The sequence below is a fragment of the Triticum urartu genome, chromosome 6A (genome assembly GCF_056163025.1).
Source record: "Triticum urartu cultivar PI428250 chromosome 6A, HENAU_Tu73, whole genome shotgun sequence".
Classification (NCBI taxonomy): domain Eukaryota; kingdom Viridiplantae; phylum Streptophyta; class Magnoliopsida; order Poales; family Poaceae; genus Triticum; species Triticum urartu.
In genome coordinates this window covers 58,645,747-58,650,667 of record NC_141878.1, presented here as the reverse complement: position 1 = coordinate 58,650,667, position 4,921 = coordinate 58,645,747, and positions in this window count along the sequence as shown.

Genomic DNA, 4,921 nt, shown 5'->3' with positions numbered 1-4,921 from the left:
GCTACAGATCCACTTTGCCGCCTCCAACAATGTGGCCGAGTATGAGGCGCTCATACACGGGCTCCGGCTTGCCAAAGAACTTGGCATTCGCCGGATCCTATGTTATGGCGACTCGGACCTGGTGGTCCAACAATCATCCGGCGACTGGGACGCCAAGTACGCGAATATGGCGAGCTACCGCTGCCTGGTCCATCAACTCAGCGGATACTTTAAAGGATGCGAGTTCCTCCATGTACCGCGAGCCGACAACGAGCCAGCCAATGCCCTGGCTCGAATAGGCTCCACTCGGCAAGAAATTCCAACCGGCGTCGCTCTCCAACGCCTCCTCAAGCCATCTATCAAGCCGTCTCCAGAGTCCGATTCCATCTTCGTGCCGCCTGACCCCGATGCGGCCGGGTCCGGCTCGAAGAACCAAGTAGGCGACCCCAAGACTCCCGTAGCCGGCTTGGGGACTTCGGCAACCGGCTCGGGGACTTCGGCAGCCAGCTCGGGGACTTCCGCAGCCGGCTCGGGGACTTCGGCAGCCGGCTCGGGGACTGCGGTAGCCGGCCCGGGGACTGCACCAACACAACAGCCGGCGGCCGACTCCAGCACCTCACCACCCAGCCCGCCCACCCTGGTGGCAGTAACCACATTGGCAGTAGAAGAAGTCGCAGCTCCATCATGGGCTCAGTCCATCCTCAACTTCCTAGTAAACCAAGACCTGCCGGCTAACGAAACAGAAGCAAGACAAGTCCAACGTCGAGCCGGAGCATACACAATCGTCAACAGAGAGCTCGTCAAGCGCAGTGTCACTGGAGTCCTCCAACGGTGCGTCGAGCAAGAGAAAGGCATTGCAATCCTCAGAGACATTCACCAAGGAGAATGCGGCCACCATGCGGCCTCAAGATCACTTGTCGCCAAAGCCTTCCGCCATGGTTTCTTCTGGCCGATTGCTTTGGATGATGCCAAAGAATTAGTTAAACATTGCAAGGGGTGCCAACTCTTCAGCTCCAAGCAACACATGCCGGCCTCGGCACTCAAGACCATTCCCCTCACTTGGCCCTTTGCCGTTTGGGGACTGGACATGGTGGGCCCATTCAAGACGGCGCGCGGCGGCATGATGCATTTGCTCGTCGCCATGGACAAATTCACCAAGTGGATTGAGGCAAAGCCGATCAAGAAGCTGAATGGGCCGACTACTGTGACATTCATCGCAGACATAACAGCACGGTACGGCGTGCCACACAGCATCATCACCGACAATGGCACGAATTTTGCCAAAGGAGCCTTGGCACGTTTCTGCGCAGCCCAAGGTATCCGGCTGGACTTAGCATCCGTCGCCCACCCGCAGTCAAACGGCCAGGTCGAGCGAGCCAACGGCCTCATCCTCTCCGACATCAAACCCCGACTGGTTGTACCTCTAGAGCGCTCAGCTGGCTGTTGGCTCGATGAGCTGTCGGCTGTCCTCTGGAGTCTGCGCACTACACCAAACAAGTCAACCGGCTTCACCCCTTTCTTCCTTGTGTATGGTGCCGAGGCGGTCATCCCAACTGACATCGAATTCGACTCGCCTCGAGTAACCATGTACACGGAAGCGGAGGCCAAGGAAGCACGAGAAGATGGCGTCGACCTGCTGGAAGAAAGCCGGCTGTTAGCCCTCAGCCGGTCTGCCATCTACCAGCAGGGTTTGCGCCGCTACCACAACCGGAAGGTCAGGCCAAGCTCTTTCCAAGAGGGTGATCTTGTGCTCCGGCTGATCCAGCGAACAGCCGGCCAGCACAAGCTCTCAGCCCCTTGGGAAGGCCCCTTCGTCATCAGCAGAGCTCTAGGAAACGACTCCTACTATCTGATCGATGCACAGAAGCCGAAGGCACGCAAGAGAGACGACTCTGGCAAGGAGTCGGAACGGCCATGGAACGCCAACCTCCTTCGAAGGTTTTGCAGTTGAAAGGCAGTATGTATCACGCTAACTTTTGTATTAAGTACAAGACAATAGGCCCCCCGAGGAGGGCTCGGGGACTGCCATCCCTTATTTATGAATGAAGAGTATCATGCTTATGACCTTGTCGTGTCATTTACTTATTCCGTCCGGCACCGAGTTCGACTAGTCGGCTCGGGGACTGGCCGACTGGAGTTATGTTAGAAATCCTACCCGCAGTCAGACAAGTAGTGTGCCGGCTCCCAAGCCTTCTCTTGCCAAAAGTCGCAGTTCGAAGAACCGGCTGTCCGGCTGGCAAGAGTTAAAGGCAGGAACAGGCGTCCACACGAAAAATGGCTAGGGACTAACGGACTAATATAACAAAAGCCGGTTTTTCTCCCACCGCCGACCGGCTACCAGAGTAGCCGGCCGGCCGGTTTCCATTCACTTCACTTCAATCCAAGAGAGCTCAAGTACTTGCCTCCCCAAAGAGGGAAGGCGGCAAAGGAAAAAGCCTAAGGATAAAAAAGCATACGCGAGTGGAAACCAAACATGCACATGATAATATTTACATAAAAAGACCTCCGAGAGGCCAGCATTCAACATAGTTTGGATACACCCCCAGTGGGTGGAACTGCGAAAACTTAACAAAGATTGTTCAAAGACGACAAAGCAGGAAAGATAAAGACGGCAGGTCAAGCTGGCGGAGCGGCCGACGAGCCAGACTGGTTGGCGGAGACGGTCGTGCCGGCTGAAGGAGCGGCCGGCTGATGAACTTCGGCTTGGTCGCCGCCTCCCGCAGAGGGCGCGCTTCCACACGCCTTGTTGCTGGAGGCACGGTCGGCCTGAGGTCGGCCGGTTGTTCCACCAGCCGGCTCGACGTCTTCGCCATCCTCTTCGTCATCCTCGCCTTCGTCGCTGGAGGCAATCTCCTCCGCCGAGTCCTCGCCCACCGCCGGGTTCAGCCCGAACCACTCCTCCGGCTGAGCAACACCGTCATCATCGATTTCGGGTGCGAAAACGCTGATGTCGGTGCACTCGGCGATCGTCGAAGCTCGCTGGGCGATAGCCGGCCTCACCTCTTCCAGCTCCGCGTCGGCCTCCATCCGCCAAGTGCGCAGCTGGTCCAGGCTCAGCCCTGGGTACCAAGCCCGAACGAACTCCAACGCCCGCCCGACGCCGAGGCGGGCCGCCGACGCCTTCCAAGCCTCAAAGCGACCAACTGCGACCTCCAGCTAGTCGGCAGTTCAGCTTGGGGTGCGGGGGATCGTCTCGCCGGGCCAGAGGGCGGCCAGCACTTGCGCCTCGGCATGTTGGAGCCGACGAAGCATCCGATGAGCCGGCTGCAACCGCGCCTGGACAGCCAAGAGCTGCTCCTCGAGCGTCCGGTTCGCATCCGGCGCGATGTTGGCCCCCGCCTAACGACGCGCCTCGCGATGGGCCTCAATGCTTTGGGCGGCGAAGGCGGAGTAGCCCGGGAAGTAATCTGCAAGAAACAACAAGCAGCAGCTCAGGATAAGCCAAAACCCAGGCGGCAAGGGGCAGGAGAAGGGCTAAGAAGGCGACTTACCGTTGATCAAGTCCTCGATCCGGCCGAAGCCTTCGTCCAGGGCTCGCCGGGTCTCAGACCAGCTCGCCGCCTCGGTCTCATACTCCGCCTTCAAGGCGGCTTCGCTTTCCTGCGCCGCCTGCAGGGCCGTTTTGTGGCTGTCCTCTTGGTCGGCCAGCTTCTTGGCTAGGCGATCCCGTTCCTGGACCAAGGCGGCGCACTCGGCCTCCTTGGTATGAAGGGCGGCCTTCGCTTCGCCGAGCTCCTTCCTCAAGTCAGCGTTGGCCCTTGAAGACAAAGAAAAAGAAAAACCAATACGGAAAGAGTCATCAAGAAAGATCCGACCCGACTGCGCAGCAGTCGGCCCGAATCTCGGGGACCACACCCAGTGGGTGCGCTGACGCGCCCCCACAGGAGACAGACAAGATCGAGTACTTACTTCGGTTGTCGGCCAGGTCATCGGTCCTCCGTCTCAACTCCCGAGCCTAGGAGTTGAAGGCGGCAGCACAAAGGTTGTGGTATTCCTGAAAGTTCAGTAAAAAGCAAAGTAAGGTAGCCGTCGAGAAAGATCCGACCCGATTGCGCAGCAGTCGGCCCGAATCTCGGGGACTACACCCAGTGGGTGCGCTGACGTGCCCCCACGGAAGAAATTAAGAAAGCAAAGCAGCCAAGAACGAAGGACTCACCCGGATAGTGGCTCGCGTTGACAAGAACTCCTGGGTGAACTGTTGCAGCAGGGCGGCCTGAGCTTGCAGCCGGCTCCGGACCCCTTGAGCCGCCACATCCAGCTCGCCAGTCCCCCCGCTGGGAGTCCACTCGGACGTGGCGGTGCTAGCCGCCTCCAGATCTTCCGCCGACTGGCCTGCGCCCGCAACTCGGCGCAACTCCGGTGAAGCGGCGCCTCCCCCTGCGCGCCGGCTCACCGCCGGCTGCACCTCGAGGCCGGCTCTGTTATCCGGCTCACCTCCGGTCGGCCCCTCTGGCGCCGCTGATGATTGGCCGCCTTGGCCCGCTCCGATTGGCGCCGCTGGCGGCGCTCTCCCCGCAAAGGCCATGGGGTCCTCCCCCCTCTCCATCAGCGGCGGGGCTTGGACGATCTCCTCCGCCAAGGGCAATGGGGTGTCGGGGGCTACGGCTCGGAGAGGAATGGCGAGCAGCGGAGGCTGGTTGCGCGAGCTTTCTGCCTCCGTCTCCGCGGTAGCCGCCTCCGCCTGGGCCTTGGCTACCGCGTCGGCCTGCTCCCTCGCCGCCTGGGCGGCCGCCTTCTCCGCCGCCTCGCGCTCCTCCCGCGCTTCGCGGGCGTTCCACGCTGTGGCCTCCCTGAGATTGGCGCGGGGGTCCACGCGGCGGGAGCTCGATGACCCTCCAGCCGGCCCCACGACGGAGCCGCCCGGACCCCGCTCAAGGGAAAGCGGCGCCCTGTCCAGCAAGCGAGAAAAAGTTAAGAAGAATATTCGAAGAGAAAGAGAATG